This window comes from Rattus norvegicus, chromosome 15 (genome assembly GCF_021556685.1).
Source record: "Rattus norvegicus strain SHRSP/BbbUtx chromosome 15, alternate assembly SHRSP_T2T, whole genome shotgun sequence".
NCBI classification, from domain to species: domain Eukaryota; kingdom Metazoa; phylum Chordata; class Mammalia; order Rodentia; family Muridae; genus Rattus; species Rattus norvegicus.
This window is the reverse complement of record NC_141548.1, coordinates 33,712,678-33,735,517: the sequence shown is the minus strand read 5'-3', so window position 1 is coordinate 33,735,517 and position 22,840 is coordinate 33,712,678. Positions and strand designations below refer to the sequence as shown.

At 44.4% G+C, this 22,840-nt stretch overlaps 1 non-coding gene and 1 pseudogene across 1 annotated transcript; one reads left to right on the top strand and one right to left on the bottom strand.

Annotated features, from left to right (window-relative positions):
* Nucleotides 1-6,150: 6,150 nt before the first annotated feature.
* On the bottom strand, nucleotides 6,151-6,279 carry LOC120097250 (small nucleolar RNA SNORA17). The gene has a single exon (XR_015639207.1). It is a non-coding gene; the product is annotated as a small nucleolar RNA SNORA17 (small nucleolar RNA).
* A 4,817-nt stretch (nucleotides 6,280-11,096) lies between these two features.
* On the top strand, nucleotides 11,097-21,124 carry Gzmc-ps1 (granzyme C, pseudogene 1; annotated as a pseudogene).
* Nucleotides 21,125-22,840: the final 1,716 nt, after the last annotated feature.

Genomic DNA, 22,840 nt, shown 5'->3' with positions numbered 1-22,840 from the left:
CCATTTGCTTTGAATGTTGTTTTCCAGCCTTTCACTCTGAGGTAGTCTCTGTCTTTGTCCCTGAGGTGTGTTTCCTGTAGGCAGTAGAATGCAGGGTCCTCATTGTGTATCCAGTTTGTTAATCTATGTCTTTTTATTGGGGAGTTGAGTCCATTGATGTTGAGAGATATTAAGGAATAGTGATTATTGCTTCCTGTTATATTCATATTTGTATGTGAGATTATGTTTGTGTGCTTTTCTTCTCTTTGTTTTGTTGCCAAGACGATTAGATTCTTGCTTTTTCTAGGGTGTAGCTTGCCTCCTTATGCTGGGTTTTAGCATTTATTATCCTTTGTAAGACTGGATTTGTAGAAAGAAATTGTGTAAATTTGGTTTTGTCATGGAATATCTTGGTTTCTCCATCTAAGTTAATTGAGAGTTTTGCAGGATACAGTAATCTGGGATGGCATCTGTGTTCTCTTGGGGTCTGTATGACATCTGTCCAGGATCTTCTGGCTTTCATAGTCTCTGGCGAGAAGTCTGGTGTGATTCTGATAGGTCTGCCTTTATATGTTACTTGACCATTTTCCCTTACTGCTTTTAATATTCTTTCTTTGTTTTGTGCATTTGGCATTTTGACTATTATGTGATAGGAGGAGTTTCTTTTCTGATCCAATCTATTTGGAGTTCTTTGGCTTCTTGTATGTTTATGGGCATCTCTTTCTTTAGGTTAGGGAAGTTTTCTTCTATGATTTTGTTGAAGAGATTTACTGGTCCTTTGATCTGGGAGTCTTCACTCTCTTCTATACCTATTATCTTTAGGTTTGATCCATTGAGTCCTGGATTTCCTGTATGTTTTGGACCAGTATCTTTTTCTGCTTTACATTATCTTTGACAGTTGAGTCAATGATTTCTATGGAATCTTCTGCTCCTGAGATTCTCTCTTCCATCTCTTGAATTCTGTTGGTGAGGCTTGTATCTACAGCTCCTTGTCTCTTCTTTTGGTTTTCTATATCCAGGGTTGTTTCCATGTGTTCTTTCTTGATTGCTTCTATTTCCATTTTTAATTCCTTCAACTGTTTGATTGTGTTTTCCTGGAATTCTTTCAGGGATTTTTGCGATTCCTCTCTGTAGGCTTTTACTTGTTTATTAATGTTTTCCTGTGCTTCCCTAAGTGTGTTCATGTCTTTCTTGAAGTCCTCCAGCATCATGATCAAATATGATTTTGTAACTAGATCTTGCTTTTCTGGTGTGTTTGGATATTCCATGTTTGTTTTGGTGGGAGAATTGGGCTCCGATGATGGCATGTAGTCTTGGTTTCTGTTGCTTGGGTTCCTGCGCTTGCCTCTCGCCATCAGATTATCTCTAGTGTTACTTTGTTCTGCTATTTCTGACAGTGGCTAGACTGCCCTATAAGCCTGTGTGACAGGAGTGCTGTAGACCTGTTTTCCTCTCTTTCAGTCAGTTATGGGGACAGAGTGTTCTGCTTTCTGGCGTGTAGTTTTTCCTCTCTACAGGTCTTCAGCTGTTCCTGTGGGCCTGTGTCTTGAGTTCACCAGGCAGCTTTCTTGCAGCAGAAAATTTGGTCTTACCTGTGGTCCCGAGGCTCAGGTTCGCTCGTGGGGTGCTGCCCACGGGCTCTCTGCAGCGGCAGCAACCAGGAAGACCTGTGCCGCCCCTTCCGGGAACTTCAGTGCACCAGGGTTCCAGATGGTCTTTGGCTTTTTCCTCTGGCGTCCGAGATGTGTGTGCAGGGAGCAGTCACTTCTGGTTTCCCAGGCTTGTCTGCCTCTCTGAAGGTTTAGCTCTCCCTCCCACGGGATTTGGGTGCAGAGAACTGTTTATCCGGTCTGTTTCTTTCAGGTTCCGGCGGTGTCTCAGGCACAGGGGTCCTGCCGCTCCTGGGCCCTTCCCCACGGGAGCCCAGAGGCCTTATACAGTTTCCTCTTGGGCCAGGGATGTGGGCAGGGGTGAGCAGAGTTGGTGGTCTCTTCCGCTCTGCAGCCTCAGGAGTGCCCACCTGACCAGGCGGTTGGGTCTCTCTCTCACCGGGTCTGGGAGCAGAGAGCTGCTGCGGGCCGGGATCCGCGGGTGTGGGACTTCCGGTAAACACAGAACGTGCCCGGTCCTAGAGAAATTCTGCTTTCCTGTGTCCCAAGCTCACCAGGCAGCTTTCTTGCAGCAGAAAATTTGGTCTTACCTGTGGTCCCGAGGCTCAGGTTCGCTCGTGGGGTGCTGCCCACGGGCTCTCTGCAGCGGCAGCAACCAGGAAGACCTGTGCCGCCCCTTCCGGGAACTTCAGTGCACCAGGGTTCCAGATGGTCTTTGGCTTTTTCCTCTGGCGTCCGAGATGTGTGTGCAGGGAGCAGTCACTTCTGGTTTCCCAGGCTTGTCTGCCTCTCTGAAGGTTTAGCTCTCCCTCCCACGGGATTTGGGTGCAGAGAACTGTTTATCCGGTCTGTTTCTTTCAGGTTCCGGCGGTGTCTCAGGGACAGGGGTCCTGCCGCCTCTGGGCCCTTCCCCACGGGAGCCCAGAGGCCTTATACAGTTTCCTCTTGGGCCAGGGATGTGGGCAGGGGTGAGCAGAGTTGGTGGTCTCTTCCGCTCTGCAGCCTCAGGAGTGCCCACCTGACCAGGCGGTTGGGTCTCTCTCTCACCGGGTCTGGGAGCAGAGAGCTGCTGCGGGCCGGGATCCGCGGGTGTGGGACTTCCGGTAAACACAGAACGTGCCCGGTCCTAGAGAAATTCTGCTTTCCTGTGTCCCAAGCTCACCAGGCAGCTTTCTTGCAGCAGAAAATTTGGTCTTACCTGTGGTCCCGAGGCTCAGGTTCGCTCGTGGGGTGCTGCCCACGGGCTCTCTGCAGCGGCAGCAACCAGGAAGCGTAAGGTTTCTTTTATGTATGTAGATGCCCTTGTATTTGGAGCATAGATATTTAGGATTGAGAGTACATCTTGGTGGATTTTTCCTTTGATGAATATGAAGTGTCCTTCCTTATCTTTTTTGATGACTTAGTTGAAAATAGATTTAATTCGATATTAGAATGGCTACCCCAGCTTTCTTCTTCCAACCATTTGCTTTGAATGTTGTTTTCCAGCCTTTCACTCTGAGGTAGTCTCTGTCTTTGTCCCTGAGGTGTGTTTCCTGTAGGCAGTAGAATGCAGGGTCCTCATTGTGTATCCAGTTTGTTAATCTATGTCTTTTTATTGGGGAGTTGAGTCCATTGATGTTGAGAGATATTAAGGAATAGTGATTATTGCTTCCTGTTATATTCATATTTGTATGTGAGATTATGTTTGTGTGCTTTTCTTCTCTTTGTTTTGTTGCCAAGACGATTAGATTCTTGCTTTTTCTAGGGTGTAGCTTGCCTCCTTATGCTGGGTTTTAGCATTTATTATCCTTTGTAAGACTGGATTTGTAGAAAGAAATTGTGTAAATTTGGTTTTGTCATGGAATATCTTGGTTTCTCCATCTAAGTTAATTGAGAGTTTTGCAGGATACAGTAATCTGGGATGGCATCTGTGTTCTCTTGGGGTCTGTATGACATCTGTCCAGGATCTTCTGGCTTTCATAGTCTCTGGCGAGAAGTCTGGTGTGATTCTGATAGGTCTGCCTTTATATGTTACTTGACCATTTTCCCTTACTGCTTTTAATATTCTTTCTTTGTTTTGTGCATTTGGCATTTTGACTATTATGTGATAGGAGGAGTTTCTTTTCTGATCCAATCTATTTGGAGTTCTTTGGCTTCTTGTATGTTTATGGGCATCTCTTTCTTTAGGTTAGGGAAGTTTTCTTCTATGATTTTGTTGAAGAGATTTACTGGTCCTTTGATCTGGGAGTCTTCACTCTCTTCTATACCTATTATCTTTAGGTTTGATCCATTGAGTCCTGGATTTCCTGTATGTTTTGGACCAGTAGCTTTTTCTGCTTTACATTATCTTTGACAGTTGAGTCAATGATTTCTATGGAATCTTCTGCTCCTGAGATTCTCTCTTCTATCTCTTGTATTCAGTTGGTGATGCTTGTATCTACAGCTCCTTGTCTCTTCCTTTGGTTTTCTATATCCAGGGTTGTCTAAGATTGTATAAAAAGTCCAAGGAAAACAAATGAAGTTGCTGGTTAAGTACTTTGTCTTGGGTAGCTCTGCCTTATCCATCCATCCATCCATCCCTCCAAATGTATATGTCTGTCTATATATACAAGTGTAGGTATACATGAATATATAAGCACACATGAATATTTGTGGAGCAAAAGAGACAGGTGGTTGGGCCCAACAAAAATGTGAATGTGTTAATGTGTATGTGAGAATGTAAATGAAAATGTATGCATGAATGCATATGTGTCTGTCCTCTTCATATTGACTATAAAACACATCTTAATTCTTTTCCGTTCCTTTTTCTCTGGTTCACAGAGTTTACCAGCCATTCCAGTGAAGGGCTTCTGGCTTCCTGGCCCTAGATGGGAACAATACTGATAAATCCTTTATCTAAGCACCCACTGTTAGCAACGAGTGTCAGTAAATCCAGAAGTCTGCAGCCTCTGGCTGCAGAGTAACTTAAAGTCAAGATAGTTATATGTTATTATAGAAAGCAATTCAACTGTTGTCCCCAGCTTCAGAGACGACCCAGCCTGGGGCTGACCTCAGGCAATAAACCTTCTCCTCCCCTGAATTCCCACCCTCCACTTTTGCAACCTCTGCTGCTCAACAGAGAAAACTATCTCATTGTGGACTCAGTAATGTGCTGCAGTGTGTCCTACAGTGTACCCTTTTGTACACCTCTTTACTTGCAAACATTCATTGCAATGACTCATTGTTCTGCTATGAAGCCTCTAGGTTCTGCTACTCTATTAATACTGGAAGCTCACTGGGACTTCTCTCAGATATTCTGTTCCTTCCCTGCATCATGGAGATCCTATAGTTTTACATTTGTAGGACAGCCTCTTTATGTACTCAGGCAGTTCATTGATGTTGGGACAGATCAATTCAAAGCCCTGAATCTTGGCCTGAGAGGCATCTGAGATGTCCAGCCTGCTGGCTCTCAGCTTTCATGCCCTTCAGGCCAGCTCACTTGTAATTCCTGCAATCAGGGGCAGCTTTACGCTTCTGCCCAGGTGAGGTACAGGGTCTGCTCAGGGTGCTGCCAATGAGGGATATGGCCAGCTCTTTGGTCTGCCATAAATGGGAGGGTTAAGTGAGAGGAAAAGGTGTCTCTCCCTCCCCAGCACCACTCTCCAGAAGCCAAAAGGCAGAGCCAGCTCGTCTGTACTCAAGTCCTGTGGTTGGATCTCCTGTAATTATAGATCCAAAATTAGCTCTCCTGTCCTGCACAGGTGAAGTACAGGGCTTGGTTTCCAGAGTCCTGTAGCAGGTTAGGGGGTAGGGAGGGCTTCCTCTCCTACCCTAATGACCCCAGAGCTGGTTCTTGCACCTGGCACAAGTGGTGAGGGGTGAGGGGAAAGAAAGGTATCTTTCATTCATTCATGTCACCACAGAAAAATGAGTGATAGAGCCAGATCTTCCACGCTTGCATCCTCAGGGCCAGATCCCTCACAACTCCTGTAATTGTGTGCAGCTCAGCTCTCCTGAGTACTGCAGCAGGAGGGTGAGGTCTGCTCTCCTGCTCTCATGCCTCTAGGGCCAGTTCTCCCATCATGCCCAGGTGAGGGGTAGGACCAGCTCTGCACAGTCTTCAGACAACGAAACATCCCTGGGTAGCAGACCAGACCAAGGACATCCACCTGGCCTTTGATGGTAACAGAACCCTGCTACTGCAGGGCCATGGACCCAGATGTGCCCCCCCCCCAGTGGCAGCATAGGCTCTGTGCTCATCAGGTGGCATTAGCAGGTATCTACAACAGGCTGTTTCTCACTACCTTGAGTCTTCAGTTCTGCTTTTCTTCAATGTGCTCACATCTTTCTGTTTCTCTTTTCTTTCATTTCTCCACTACTTACTTGTTTTTCTTAGTAGTGCCCATGGTCTCTGAGTGTCTGGGGTCATCCAGGAGTAGTCTCAGGAGTGCTGTGCACTGCTCATACATTATGGTGCCACACATGGGTCATCTGCCCACTTCTAGGCCTGCATGTTGCCAGACTGTTGTTCATCTCAGGCTAACTCTCTGTCTGGACCCTTGGTGCTGTACTGGAGGTAGTCTTAGTCTTCCTTTCTGTAGTGAATGTTACATTAATCATTTAGATATTCATAGGTCAGAACACTGACTGTGGATATAGCCCCTGTCCTCTCGGCCACCTATTGATGTACATGTGAAAGAGCAGCCACATCTACAATGCCTCTAAGGGCAGCAAGCAGGAAACTTTTTAAAAAATCTTTGGTGTACATATGAAATTTCCACACCCATGGTCCTGGTGTTTAGGGGAAGAAGACCACGAAAAGGGAGAGAGATCCCATGCTCAAAAATAGGTGGGAAATTTTAGGCTGTTGATTGACAGAAGTCAATTTGGAGTTCATTTGATCTGTATGAGGTAGATTAGGTCCATTTATGAGAATTCTTAGGTTTATAAAAAGAGATAAAATTGTACCATTTTTTGTAATCTTGATGAAATATATATTGTAGAAAGAGCAGTAAATTTATATCTTTGTGTTAAAGTAATTCAAACAATAGCATAAACAGAAAGAAAGAAATCTTAAACACCTTTTTATTTATTTCAGATTCATAAATAAACCTTCACAACTTACTTAAGCTTCCACATCCTTAGACCTTAAAACACTACCTTAGACCATCTTACAGGCTCTCGCGGGTTAGCTTTTATAGTCTCAGATCTTTACACTTGCATTTTATACCTTAGAACATTGTTTTAGATTTTATAACTTCAAGCCTTTATAACTTGGTGTGTAGGAATACGAGGGCATCATACAGTGGAGGTGGTAATATTTTGCTGACATACATTGCAGGTTTGAGTTAGGTTCTTTTCAAAAGGTCTTATCTAATGAGGTGAGAGTCAGATGGTTTTGAGGAAAGGATAAAAGTGATTTATTATTAGAGTGAAATATTTGGTGTAAGTAGAAGGTTATGTCCTGTGCTAAAAGACCGTTATATATGTTGTTTTCTGGGTTTTGTAGTAGGGTGGTCCAGAGAGAAGGGTGATGAATTGTAAGGGAGAAAAAGGCAGCTTGACAGGCTGTCATGTTGGTGTGATTATTGCCTTTACTGATGATGGAGGGGTCTGCCTCATGTGCCTTGCAATGAACCCAGACAATTTGAGAAAACAAAAGTAAGACTTTGATGAGTATATGAAGAGTTAGTAATTGAGTGGTCTTTTGTGTTTGAAGTCCTTGTTTCTTCCAGATGGTCAAGTGTGTTAAGGAAAATATATATAGAGTCTGTATACTCCATCAATAAAGTACATTTGGCAATTTGGAAGACTCTGGTGAAGGCTATTAATAATTGATAGTGTGTGGGGGTGAAGGAGGCCCCCTTGATGATAGCATAATCTGGAAGCACTGTGTATCCTGCAACATTGTGGCCTCTTGGGAGAAGAGAGGGGCATATGTATAAAGAGTATAAGAAGAAGTTGCTAGAGGAGCCTCTTTATGTGAGAGGGATGAGGGAGGAGATGATTGGGAGTCTCTGGATAGGAGTGAACAGGGTCTGGGAAATGTTGTGTTGTGGTAAAGGGAAAACACGGAGGAATTGCATTAGGACAGGAAAGAAATGAGGGTAATGAGTTTTTGATAAGAGAAGTTTGGAGGGATAGACTCTAAGGGAGGTGATGAGAGGGTTTGGAATCTTTGTAAGTCAGAGAGAGAGAGAGAGAGAGAGAGAGAGAGAGAGAGAGGAATACAATGTGAAGGGGAATCCCAGTTAGTTTGTTTGATTTAGAGATGAGCAGAGATTTGTGGCAAGAGCCCTTAGGCAGGGATGCCACCCTAGAACAATGTTTCTTAGATTCTGAAGAGGTAAGTTACAGGGGTAAAAGTCAGTACTAGAAAGTGTTCCAAGACTTATGGGCATTGCTCTTTGGAAGTGTAAAGATGGAAAGTTCTGCATAGATTTGGAGGCTGAGGGCCAGGGTTGAAAAAAGCTTTTGTATGTTTGTTTAAGGAATTGCTTATCAAGAAATGTTCATGCAGAAGCAACTTAGTATAGAGGATGTAGAAGTGAGTATCCAGAGACCCATGAACAGAGGAAATAGATCCCCCCTCCCATGAAAAGCTGTTCCCATTTTGTTGAGGGCAGAAATAGGCAAGGGGATTTTGAGTGAAGTGTTTGTGGGTTGGAGTGAGAGAAATTCCAAGATAGGTGACTTTAGGAGAGGAGAATTTAGCTTTGGAACCCCTGGAACTGAGGAAAGTAATGAGTGAGGCAGTATTGGCTGTCTGAGAGGGAAGGACTACAAAGGAGGAAGCTATTGACATATTGTAGCAGGCAGGAGAATATCCACATACTAAAGCAGGAGGGAGGTCATCCACATACTGTCGCAGGCAGGAAGGAAAAGGGGGAAATAGACCAGTACCTTAGTGATTGCCTGGCCAGAAAAGGAGGAACTGTGTTTGAATCCTGGGGAAAAGACAATCCAGGTTGTTGGGCTTGGTAATTATGAGAATCTGTCCAAGTAAAGGCAAAAAAATTATATCAAGTATGAACATCTAGGGATATTGAAGGGAGAAAACACCTTTAAGGTCTAGGATTAAGAAGTGAGTAGGGTTTCCAGTAGTCATGGAAAATATAATGTAAGGTGGATAGGGACACAGGCAGTGTTGATGAAGCAGAGGCCTTGAATAAGTGGAAGGTTCACTTAGGCTTTTGACTGACCATGGGAGTACTGTAGGTGAAGAGGTAGGATGTAGAATCCATTTAGTTAAAAGATATTGAATGATGGGTTGGAGGCCTCTGAGACTGGTGAAGTGTAAGGGGCATTGGAGTTTGGAGATATAGGCAGAAGGGTCTTTGCACAGAATATCAAAAAAGCTTATGAACAGAGAAGAAAGTCTGAGTGGGAATTAGACGAGCATAAGAGGGGTATGAGTGGGGGTGATTGTGGGTAATCAAATAATCAAAATACGTTGAAAACATGTATAAAGTTGTCAAAGAATTTCATAAGGTTCACAGGATAAGATCATTTCCCATGTCAAAAAGTCTTAAGGAGTGACTGGGCTGACTCTGGTGACATCATTCTCATTTCAGTAGGATGGCCAAGCTGAGGATACTCTGGCAGCAATATCAAGTTACTTATTTATCACAAAATAAACAAAATCTGGAACAGACTTCACAATGAAAACTTAGTTGCCACTTTAACTTTCCAGTGTATTTAACTACTCATTTCATCTTTAAGGTGAAATTCAACTTGCCATGAATAATCCAGGTGAAGAAGGAATTATGGTGAGCTCAAATTAAACCCAATTAAATATATGCATGTCAACCCAGCAGAATGGAGTTTTGTGAACAGTGATGTAGCCTTGGTTTGACACTTAACATGAGAATTTAAAATCATATTTCAAGAAGTCCAGAAATATTGTCACTAGCTTGGTATTTTCATAAGTCTGTTTTTGGTCCTTCAAATGGGATGCATAGAACTATAATCCTTCATTCAAATTAAAAGTATTTTTATCATGTCCCTTCATGACTTTTATGGGGCTTTTATGGGTCTTTTTCAGGCACAGATGCTCACATACTAGCTTCACACTGTATGCATACTACCACTTTTCACAGCACATACACTTGTGAGCAACTAGTCTCAAGAACTGAGCAGAAGGGACTGCACACAGGACTCAGGAGTCTTAGAGTATACGCCGCATTTTCAGACCGCCATGTTGATAGCTCCTCATCACTTGTAACTTCAGCTCCTCTGGCTCAAAAATTTACTAAGATCAGAGCTATGTCCATCAAGCCATAGAGTGAATCATTTGTTTTTCAAAACAACATAGAATATCCACCCTGATCCTTTTGTCCTCCTTTGTTAGTATGATAAAAGCAAACCAAAATAAATGTTATTACTTACAGGTTTTCAGAGAACACAAACATGGACCCTGCTCCATGGTTTTAAAAGATTCTCTCCAAATGGACTCTCATATAATTAAGATTATTTTATTCTGTAGGCTTTTGTTGCTTATCTGTGTGTGCACATATTGTATCAGTTATACACAGTCCCTTTCAGGGTAAACAATGAACATTCATTAGAGCTTGTGTAAGCAGTGTGCATCCCCAAACAATAGCCATTCAATGTGGAGCAGAGAAGCCGAAATGTTGCATATCCATTGACCAGATGACTAATTTTTAGGCAATTAATACTTTTAATTGCATAAAGACTTTAATCCGTAACTGAGGAAAAACAGCCTTTCTTGGTCCCAAAATATGAGAGGAGAAAGTTCAAAGTATCTGAAATCCATGAAGCAGTGATAAGAAAGCAGGATCTGGTAGCTCTGTGGTTTTCTGGATGTACACACACACACACACACACACACACACACACACACACAGACACACACACACACACACACACAAAATTAACTATGTATGACAGTAACACATGATCATGGTATATGAGACAAACACTTGCCTTTAAAATTTTCTCTTGTGACTTCCTAGCAGTTGTCCAGTTGTAACTCTTTCTAGGAGAGTCAGAGTTAAGATTAATTCATGAGAATGTTCAAAGAGATTGTTCTACAGTATGATCAATAGTCCCAAATATTAATAAGATGATGTTCTGCATTGCAGCATGAACTCTCATTAAGTGCTGTGTTACTGTGTGTTTAACAGTGAGTAAGAGCAGTATTATAACTGCTGTTAGGATAAATTTTGTGTCAGTATTGTTTTAAGAAAGAAAGAAAGACAGAAAGACAGAAAGACAGAAAGAAAAAAGGAAAAAGAAAAAAAAAGAGAACAAGCAAAATCGTACCGGAATGTAAAAGGGTGTAAGAGTTAGAAAAGGACACACTTGTGTCTCCATCCAGTCACGATGGACATCCTGAGGTCTCAGGCCTACCTAACCCCACCCTACAACCTTGTACATTTTTGGTCTTTATCCCAGTTTAGCACATAGGAGGTCAATGTGGTGACAGCATCATTTTTAACCAAACCAGAAAACTTCCTTAAGTAATATGATGCTGATCAGAAGTGGAGGTGCATAGGTTTAAAATGCCTGTGAGATCCCTGAGCCCACACATCGTTCATCTCCATCCAAGGGCTGTGTCTGCTCTGCCCTCCTCCAATCTGAACAGCCTTGCTGGGAAGATGCCACCAGTCCTGATACTCCTGACCCTATTTCTGTCTCATGGAGCCAGAGCAGGTGAGTGAACACCCCTGTCCCTGACGTGCCACTCCACGTCAACTTCTGCTGCCTTTCTGCCCTGCAGTGGTCAGGGATTGTCCTGACACTGAACCCAAGAGATTTCTGAACATCAGGTTCCATACCAAACCAGACGTGGAAATCTGACACTGGACTGATTTCCAACAAGGTCTGAAGAAGGGAGATGCTTTCAGAAAACTTAGTAGGCACTAGTTCTCCTGCTTTTTCCCATCTCCTGGAGACTGGATCATCCTTAGAAAGAGATGTGGCAGAGAATGCAAAGATACAAAAATGTACATCATTAACTTGACTTCAGACTAGGGAAAGGGGAGCTTTAATGAGATTTAATATTCAGCCATGATTATTTGATGTGCAATGAATCCAGTCTTCAAAAGCCTTGGGGAACTGCAGGCTCCATTTTCAATCACCCACCCTCCACCCCCCAGATCTACCCTCCTGACCTCAAATATTACTCCAAGACACTAAATATTCTAGCCTTTTCTTTCAGAGGAGATCATCAGAGGCAATGAGGTCAGTCCGCATTCCGACCCCTACATGGCATATTTTGAGTTTCTCAATGATAATGAGAAGAAGACATTCTGCGGAGGCTTCCTGGTGAGAGACAACTTTGTGCTGATGGCTGCTCACTGCAGAGGAAGGAGAGGAGTAGCAGCCAGCCCACATTTTCTCAGACACACACAGGAGCTTCTGTGCTCCCTGTCCCCTTCCGGGCCACCACTAGTCGTCTCTATCTCCGTCCTGCAGAAAGGAGAGACACCACGACATTCTTCTCAAAGCAGTTTATTCAGGAACCTTTCTTTCTTCATGCAAGCAGCTCCCTGTGAGTTCTCACTAGAAGGCAGGATTGTGAAAATTGATGTCTGACAAGAGGCACATTTGAGGTAGAAGAGTGAGAGGTTACAGCAAGCAGTAAGCTTTGTGGGGAGTGGGTGTGGTAGCAATCCCTAGATGGCACCCGGGACAGTTGCCAAGTCTTATGACTATCACCTGACTTCCTCATACATCCAAAAGTAAGCCACGCCCATTGTGAGAGCTGCACAGGCACACCATGACACAAGATCAGGCCATTTGGCATGGACCTATGAACTGAGACTATGTAGACTGGACTGATGGGGCGTGTTTATGGGTTATTTATTAGGGAGTGTGCTTGGGCATAAGAGATTGCTGCTTGCATGCAGAAAGAAAGTTCCTGAATAAACTGCTTTGAGAAGAACGTCGTGGTGTCGCTCCTTTCTGCGGGACGGAGACAGAGACGACTAGTGGTGGCCCGTAAGGGGACATACGTTCAGAACTCATCGCAGTCAGGGTGGCAGTAAGTTCCCAGGTAAGTGGGATGAGCTACGCTCTCGGGTTGAGACTATAAGGTTCCCAGTTTTGGGACAAGTTGCACCAAGCGCAATGGGGAACTCGACCTCTGCTCAGACAGTTCGCCAGGCCCTCAAGGATTTGTTGAAAGCGAAAGGAATCGGGCTAAAGAAAGACATAGTGGAGAATGTTTTAAAAGCAGTGGACCAAGTTGCTCCATGGTTTCGTATAACAGGACACCAGACAATGCCCAGTTAGGAAAAATTAGGGAAAGACTTGAGGTTTGCCGAGGAGCAGGTGGTTTTACTAAAAAGAGTAATGCCAATATAGAAATTAGTGAAAAATTGCATAGGAGACGAGGAAAGATGTGGTGCAGAGCTAAAAAAGGGCAATGAGGAGATAAGTCAGGTTAGAGAGGAACGCTCCCAAAAATCGGAGACCGAGGGAACTTCTAGCGAGGGAGATATGTCGAAAGACGATCTGGAGAGCATTGCAGACAGCTTAGAGAAAGTAAAACTGAAGGTAAAGCCATCAGCTCCGAGGCTGCCTCATCCACCACTGTACAATTATGGCGGGGTAGAAGGATGTAATCTACACCCAAACACCTGGAGGGAACTGTGATCCCAATGCTTCCCTGTGTTTCAGAATGCACAGGGCAATTGCACACATGAGCCCCTAGATTGGAAGATTGTCCAAAGACTGGCCGAAGGAGTTCGAGCATACGGTGTTACTGCTGCTTATGTAGTGGCGCAGTTAGAATCCTTACATCGCTTTTGTATGACTCCTAGCGATTGGCAGAATCTGGCTCGTGCCTGTCTGACATCAGGACAGTATTTGGACTGGAAGGCATACTTTATTGAGTTTGCCGCCAAGCAGGCTGTGGTCAACGCTCGTAACGGGCAGCAAGTTTGGGATCAGGACATATTGCTAGGACAAGGGAGATTTGCGGCAGCTCAGATCAATTATCCTCTTCAAGTATATGAACAAAACAACACCATAGGGACTAGGGCATGGAAATCCCTTCCTAATAGAGGAGAGGTGAGCGGAAAATTGACTAAGATCATCCAGGAACCCAACGAGCCCTTTACAGATTACGTGGCTTGTATGGTGGAGGCAGGAGGCCAGGTCTTTGGGAATCCTGATATTCCCATGCCACTGTTGAAACAGCTTATCTTTGAGCAGTGTACTAAAGAGTGCAGACAAGCTATTACTCCATATAAGGGTAAAGGCTTAGAGGTGTGGATGAACTCTGCAGGGACTTGGTGGGGGGGGCTTTGTCTAATTCAGGGTTGGCTGCTGCCATCATGCAGATGTCCCAAGGATGGAAAGGCCAAAAGAATAATAACTGCATAAATGTGGGCAGCCTGGCCATATGAGGCACCAATGCCCACAGCTAAAAGGAACAGGGGGTCAACGGCCTAAGATCCCTGGACTATGTCCCAAATGCAGAAAAGGTAATCACTGGGCCAATGAGTGCCGGTCGGTTAAGGACATTCACGGGCAGCCACTTAATAATGGTGCCCGGCCAAAAAACTTAAGGAGGGGCCCCCAACCCCAGGGCCCGCAAATATATGGGGCAGTATCAGAAGGATGGCCCAACCTGAATCCTCCGATGCAATGGGGCCACCCCGGAGAGCAACAAAAGGAAGTGCAGGACTTGACCTCAGTTCCACCACCAGACTCATATTAACGCCCCAAATGGGAACTCAAATAGTGGATACAGATTTTAAAGGCCCTTTACCTGCTGATACAGTGGGATTGATTTTAGGAAGAAGCTCTGTTACCATGCAAGGGTTAATGGTTCATCCCGGGGTGATTGATCTGGATTTTACCGGGCAGGTTAAAATAATGGTGTCTTCCCCTAGAGGCATTGTTGCTATATCTCCTGGTGATAAGATAGCTCAATTGCTCCTTTTACCTAGCTATCACTCTAAATTTCCTGCTAAAAATTTGAAATGAGGGCTTTGGCTAACCGGGGTCTCTAACATATTTTGTTCCTTGGACCTTGACACCCGGCCACTCTTAAAACTGTCTATTGAAGGGAAATCCATATCTGGCCTCCTAGATACTGGTGCTGATCGTAGTATCATCAGCATCAAGGATTGGCCCACTGGCTGGCCAAGACAACAGTCAGAGCAAACACTGAGAGGACTAAGATATACTCAAATGCCGGAAATGAGCTTTCGTATCCTACATTGGAAGGATGATGAGGGACATTCTGGTGAGTTTCAACCATATATATTGGCCATTCCAGTGTCTTTATTGGGTAGTAACCTGATGAAAGAAATGGGCTTTATTTTAACTAATGAAGGGCGCTACAGCACGCAGGCCCGCGTTATGATGATGGGAATGGGCTATGTATCTGGAAAGGGGCTAGGCTACTCTTTACAGGGCAAAGCCTCTCCTGTGATTGTCCACAAAACGACTGATCGTGGCGGGCTGGGTTTTTCATAGGGACCACTGAGGGAGCTTTACCCATTACATGAAAAACTGAGCATTTGGTGTGGGTTCCTCAGTGGCCACTTCCCTCAGAAAAGTTGAATGCTGTCCAGGAATTGGTACAAGAACAGCTAAAATTGGGCCATATACGCCCTTCTACTTCCCCCTGGAATACTCCTATATTTGTTATAAAGAAAAAATCAGGGAAATGGAGACTTTTACATGACTTGAGAGAAATAAATAGACAAATGGTTTTGATGGGCTTGGTACAGAGAGGGCTGCCATTGCCATCTGCTTTGCCCAAAAATTGACCTATAATAGTTTTAGATATTAAAGATTGTTTTTTTCTCAATTCCTTTGCATCAGAATGATACATTTAGGTTTGCCTTCACTGTTCCTTCTCAAAATCATGAAGAGTCTGATAAAAGGTTTGAGTGGACGGTTCTGCCACAGGGTATGGCAAATAGTCCTACTATGTGTCAACTATATGTTGATACAACCTTAAAAGAAGTTAGACAGAGGCTTCCTAAGGTGAAATGTTATCATTACATGGATGACATCCTTATTGCAGCTCCCAGAGAGGAGTTGCTTGATGAGGCGTATAGCTGGGTGGTTGCACAGTTAAGGGAAAAGAACTTAGTTGTGGCCCCGGAAAAGGTTCAAAAGGACCTGGTAGTAAATTATTTAGGGACAAAAATAACTACAAACTCTGTGTCCCCTCAAAAGATCCACATTCACACTGATGAATTATGTACATTAAATGATTTTTCAAAAATTATTGGGAGACATTCAGTGGATCCGCCCTCACTTGTCTTTAACCAATAAACAACTACAGCCACTATATGACCTCTTACCAGGCGATACCGATTTGAATTCTCCCAGATGCCTTAATGATGCTGCCACAGTGGCTTTGAGTTTGGTGGAGCAGGGCATTCAAGTTGCTACTTTGAAGCGCTGAGATGAGTCACAGCCTATTGCATTGTGTATCCTGCCAACAGAATTACAGCCAACTGGGGTCTTATGGCAAGGGGCTCCCTTGCTCGGGACACATCCAAAGATATCCCCAGCCAATACACTTGTTCATTATCCCACCTCAGTGGCTCAGTTAGCCTTGCTTGGCATTCAGCAATGTATGCAGTACTTTGGCATCCCAGCGAAGGATTTGCTAGTTCCTTATAATGTAAAGCAGCTGGAAGTGTTGTCAGCCTCAATAGATGATTGGGCTATAGTGAGGTGCAGTTTTCAAGGTAACATTGATAATCATTTTCGCAAGGATCCAATATTGCAATTGATTACAGCTCATCCTGTGATTTTTCCTTATATTACTTCTAAACATTCCTTAACGGATGCTCTGCTCATCTTTACAGATGGTTCCAAGATGGGTTGTGGAGCATATGTAGTTGCAGGAGCCGCACCACTTACTATACAATTTCCCCCTGCATCAACCCAAATTATTGAGTTACAAATTGTGATTAAGGTGTTTGAATTATTTCCAGGCCCCTTTAATTTGATCTCTGATAGCCAATATATTGTTAATATGTTACAATGTTTGGAGGTGGTGGGCAAAGTTAATTTAAAATCTACCATTGGAAAATTGGTTCTAGCATTACAAGACTTAATTTTGTATAGGTCTTCACCTTTTCTTTGCACAACATATCCATGTTCATACCAGGTTGCCTCGACCCCCAGCTGAGGGGAATGGTATTATAGATAAAGCCTCAAAGGCATGCATGGCCTTTTTCGTTGCTTCACCTGTTGCATTGGCTCAAGATTTTCATTCACATTTTCATGTTAATTCAAAGACCCTGTCATCCCGCTTTAATATTTCTCAAGCAGAGGCAAGAGATATTGTAAAAATGTGCCAAACATGTGCCCCATTATTGCCTCAGACTGGAGTGGGGATCAATCCAAGTGGGTTGGGCCCTCTACACCTATGGCAAATGGATGTTACCCATTTTCCTGAATTTGGAAAATTAAAATATCTTCATGTACCCATAGATACAGCTTCGGGAATCATTTTTGCCTCTCTACATACAGGAGAGAGGGCACGTCATGTGATCGCACATTGCTTTGAAGCTTGGGGTGCCTGGGGCCAGCCTAAAGAATTAAAGACTGATAATTGACTGGCTTGTATCTGCCTCTTTTGTGTCTTTTTGTAAAATGATGGGTGTTCGATTGACCCATGGATTACCCTATAACCCTCACGGTCAGGGTATTATTGAACGAGCCCATCGCACCCTAAAAGAATGTTTAATTAAACAAAAGGGGGGAATTGCCTCCGCTGGCTCCACCCCTAGGGAATGATTAGCCATTGCTCTCTTTACCTTGAATTTTTTAAATGAAGATAAGCAGGGTCAGGTTGCAGCTGAGCGTCCCCGCAACCCTGATGCTTCTTTAAAAGGCATGGTCATGTGGAAGGACATCCTAACTGGTACTTGGCAGGGCCCTGATCCAGTGTTGATTTGGGCACGGGTGTCTGTTTGTGTGTTTCCCCAGAATCATCGGCAGCCGCTGTAGGTCCCGGAGAGGCTGACCAGAGTGGTCCAAGTTGAACGGAAGGAGGATACTATGGATGTTCCTAGGGTTGCTGATGCTTCCTGTGGCGATGGATGAAGACCTACGCTGGGGACTTTTATCTGTATTTCCCAAACCCCTGCCATTGATGTATTCGGCACAAGTGTTTCCCCGGTTTTTCTCTTCTATTGCTTCGTTGCAGTTACCCTTTTTGTCATTGGATGGAGAAATAGCTCCTGTGAATGATTTATTGCAGCTTCAGCTGAAGGGATTGCTATGCTTTCAGATGATTCAAAATATTTCTCAGAATAGTGATTGCATTCAAATGTATAATCAATCAGCTACATGGTTTGGCATGCCTATCGATAGTTCTACCAAAGCTAATGCCACATGGATTCGAGGGGTGTGGCCTGCAAGTATTTCAAAAGGCAATGATACCATACCTTCCCAACCTAGATGGGCTCCCTTTTGCAAGGGAACCCGTGAGTCACTTCTGCCATGGACTGGGTGTCAGGCTAGAAAGGCAGCATGGGCTGTAAAGAAGTATTTTACCTTTTCTCTTTATATTAGCACAGCCCATAATGAATCATTTTCAGGATATAATTGGACCTATCCAAATCCTGCTCAGTCAGTAGCTTGTAATCCTTTCAATGTGTGGTTGTTGTGTGGAGTGAATGGTAGTTGCACAGATATCTCTCCTCTGAGCATGTTAGTGGGAGGGGGTTGGGGTAATGTAAGCTTTCATTAGAATGGATTCATAGGGTTTAAAACCTCTGTTTCTCAACTTGCTTATGGGCTTAATGTTTCCTTTAAGGCTACGCCTGTCTGTATGTGGCCTCCTTTTGTGTTTATTGTCTATAATGGGAGTTATGATGATAATGTTGTTAATTGTAGTAGTGGTAGTTGTTCGATAGTATGTGTTGGAATGCATCTGCATATTCTTTAGTTGTTGTGACTAGGATGCCTCGTTTTGTACCCTGGCCTGTTCATGCTTCTTCTGCTATGACTTTGTTTAGGCAAAAAAGGGATTTTGGCATCACTGCAGCCATTGTTTCTGCTATAGCAATCTCTGCTGCCTCAGCCACAGCTGTGGCCGTATCCCTTACCTCAGTAGTACAGACTGCTGCTGTTGTGAATAGTTTATCCGCAGGTGTTGCAGAAGCTTTGAATTTTTTGCACAACTCATCTCAGTATATTACAGGAAATTGGTCTCAACATTTTGACGGACTAGATCGGGAGCTTAGATGATCCATCGTCCATATCAACTCCACCCGTGTGGATGTGTCTTAAGCTGGAGGTCTGGCCGATTGGATCACCACAGCTGCCCCTCGGCTATAAGAATGGGCAGGACTTGCTGGCCTCACCCTGTGCTTGATTCTAATGAGCGTTCTGGACTTTTGGTGCATTTGCTGTATGTGGTTTCATCAATACAGAACTCAAGCCCTAACGATTCAGGCTTTTGCAGCAGTGGAGACAGGACAGTCTCCTCAAGTGTGGCTTGGCATGCTAGAGAAGTAGTCAATGATGGGTAAGACTCCCTGGATGTGTCACCAACCTAAGACAGGGATCAAACCTAAGATGTTTGTCTCCCGATGATGGGTAAGGGGCATTGCTGCAGGGGGCAACCTAAGACAGGCATTCTCTGTGCCAAAAACATAAAGAAGGGGGAGATGTGGGGAGGGGGTGTGGCGGCAATCCCAAGATATTGCCTGGGACTGCCGCCATATCTTATGACTATCACCTGACTTCCTCATACGCCCAAAAGTAAGCCACACCCATCGTGAGAGCTCCTCATGCACACGATGACACAGGATCAGGCCATTTGGCATGGACATATGTACTGAAACTACATAGACTGTACTGATGGGGCGTGGTTACGGGTTATTTATTAGGGAGTGTGCTTGGGGGTAAGAGATTTCTGCTTGCATGCAGAAAGAAAGGTTCCTGAATAAACTGCGTTGAGAAGAACGTCGAGGTGTCACTCCTTTCTGCAGGATGGAGATGGAGACGACAACACTTGAGTTGATCAATTACACTGGCAAAAGGAAAGCAGTGGTTGAGTTTGAAAGTTCATATTAGAAATTGATGCAAATTTCAGAATATTGCCTAGGTACAAGAGGGAGCCCCCAGGGATCTTTTGTTCTGAGAATCAGAGAACAGTAGGTCAAATCCTGAGGTCCTCCTGTGTCCTCAGGTCCCTGCAACTAGAATCTTACCCTGTCTATCTTGCCTTTTGCAGCTCCTGGACTGCGTCCGCTCTGACTCTGTCTCCCCTCCACATTCTGCTCTATTCACAGATCAATGACAGTCACACTGGGGGCCCACAACATCAAGGCTAAAGAGAAGACACAGCAGATTATCCATGTGGCAAACGACACTCCCCACCCTGCCTATAATCCTGATAAATGTTCCAATGACATCATGCTATTAAAGGTGAGACCTGCCATTCTCCCACCCCATACCTCCACACATCCTTCAGTCCTCACTCCTCATCCCAGTCCTAGTGACTCTGCTCTGCTTGGTGCAGGACTTCTCCCTGCCCTCCTTCTCTCATCTTACTTCTTCCCTCCTTCCATCCTGAGTTTCAATGTAACCCAGAGCGCCAGCCTCTTGGTTGAGCTGCTTTCTTCTGTCTTTTCTCTATCAGCTGGTGAGAAGTGCCAAGAGGACTAGAACTTCAACCTGCCCAGGCGCAATGCCCATGTGAAGACAGGGGATGTGTGCTACATGGCTGGTAGGGGAAAGATAACCCCACAGGGGGAATTCCCAAACACACTGCAGGAGGTTGAGCTGACAGTACAGAAGGATCGGGTCTGTGAGTCCCAGTTCCAACGTTCTTACATCAAAGCGAGTGAGATATGTGTGGGAGACTCAAAGATCAAGGGAGCTTCCTTTGAGGTAAGTTGGATTGCCTTCAACTCTGGGCTCAGTTGGAGGGTGAAGGAATCTGGGGGCCTACAGAATCAAACCTAAAGAGACTCACTGGCTATTATCTTTCTCTCTGGTAACAGCAGGAACCAGTAATGAACTATGGTCCCAGAGTTAACTTGAAGGCTTTGTTGAAGGTAGATTGTATAAAAGGATGTGTTTACAAAACAACACTTGACTGAAGGTTCAGGCTTCAGAAAGCTGGACTCCTGAGTGTGTCATAACCATGGCCAGATGTCTCCTCTGAGCAGACACATACTTTGTCTATGGGCTTCCCCTACATGCTGTGAGTCTATGTCCTTAACAGCCTGGAAACAAGAGTCCCACACACCTTCATAGAGAGTGGATCAGAGACCTGGGAAAAAGGCAGGGGCTGGCCTCAGGAGAGAGTTGCAGCCCTAACCATATCCAGTCACAGCTGAGAAGGCCAAAGACCCGGGCCTCCCCTTTGACCTCCCACAAGCAGAAATTAAAAGCTATGCTTCTCTGGGAATAGCCATAACATGAGAGAGGGCGAAAAAGTGCTTACCGTGTGCCCCCTCAATATACAGGAAGATTCTGGAGGGCCTCTTGTGTGTAAAAGAGCAGCTGCAGGCATTGTCTCCTATGGGAAAACTGATGGATCAGCTCCACAGGTCTTCATGAGAGTTTTAAGCTTTGTATCCTGGATAAAGAAAACTATGAAAAACAGCTAATTACAAGATGCAACATGGATCATTTCATGATTAACCATGTTCCTTATAGCTGAGTCCAAGATTGCTGTAGGACAGATAGCAGCAACTGAATAAAGTACGTTTTGTTTTTTTTTTTTTTTTCTGACTGGAAAGTCTGGTTCCATGTCCATTCACAGGGACCAACTCTGTTACGGTGGCCAACAGCACATTTTTACATTCTACTTGCCCCGTCTCCATAAATACATATATTCAAAGCTCAAGCAAGTCCAATGTTCAGCTCATTTTTTATTTTCCTAGTCTCTCCAGTACCTGCCCTTCTGACAGGACTAAAGTGAGCACCATCAAGAAAAAAGTTGGGTGTCTCCTGTCTTGGGGCTCAGAGTCACCTACTACCTACTCTGTGTCATATGGAAAACATGAGAGGGAAAGCTCGATTGTCTGTGAGACACAGAAGAGATAGCTGAAGTCACTGGTAGATAGGCCTTCATGGATAGGGTGTCTCTCTCCCATAGCTTCACCATTATTGGACAGCTATTGCATTGACCCTGTTTCTCCTCTAGGAATAGTTTTCTATCCTCCTGTGGAAACAAAGCCTGGCTTTCTTTACCCTCCCAGCTCCACCCCATCTCTTTCATTCCCAGTCAGCTAAGTCTAGAAACTTCTGTGCTTTAAAGTCCACAGGGTTCTGAGCAGGTCCTATCTCTTCGCCCTACTAAGGACACTCAATGCTGCATGTGATTTAGTCCATTAGGGCCTCAGCCCTGTGTTGACAGACCAGCTTGTCCCCTCTTAGAGAGGGTTCTCCCAAAAGCCCAGACCAGAAGTGAGATCACAGAGGGACCATGGAGGCCAGGACTTCAGTGTCTCTCCCCAAAACCTGTACCCCAACTCCCACCAATGCCCAGACCTAAGGAAGCCACTCCCAATCAGCTCCGTACCCTCCTGTGTGTTCAGTATCCATAGCAACACGGTGGTTCAGCACCATGGGTCCCTCTGAGCTTCTTCATCTCAGTCACTGCTGCCTCTAGGCTAAAATCATCTGAACCACATCCATCTTTTATGTCCCAAAGGTTAAAAGAACTAAAAAATTCCACTTCTTCACGAGTTATCACAGAAAGGTATGAGGTTTGGAAATAACTTCAGTCACTTACCTTCTAGTGGGAAGCTAGAGAGAAAAGCATGGTTTTACCTAGGGGAGGGGGCCATTGCTAGCAACCGCACAGCTGGGAAAGCCTGGGTGTGTTTATTCTAAAGAGAACATACATGACAAATGTGCAGGTTTAAGTCCTAAGAGATGCACATGGGCAAAAGCATAATTCATAAGCAGAAATGAGTGTGAATCAAGGAGGGGGTTAAAAAATGAAACTTGGGATGGAGAAGTAACTCTCCTATTTAGGAACTCTCAATGACTGCTGTGTCCATAGTGTGCAAAGTGTCCTGGGATTCTCTTCATGTTAGTCAGGTCTTGGCTTGAGGTTGTAGGAAGAATGTGTGCCTTTGTATTAAAAAATAGTCTCCCTTTGTTGGCTTCACATGCCTAAGATGCCGAAGCTTCCAGACTTGGGGCTCATACCTGTAATCCAGCACTAGGAATTCAGAAGCAAGCAGAACCCCATTAGTCCACTAAAAGGTGCTTGATTTAACTTAAGAAAAATGAAAACTCCAAGCAGCCTTGGTTTGAGGGTCTTGTAGCACCAGAAACGTCAGAGATGACATGACTTGTAGCTACAGCTTAAT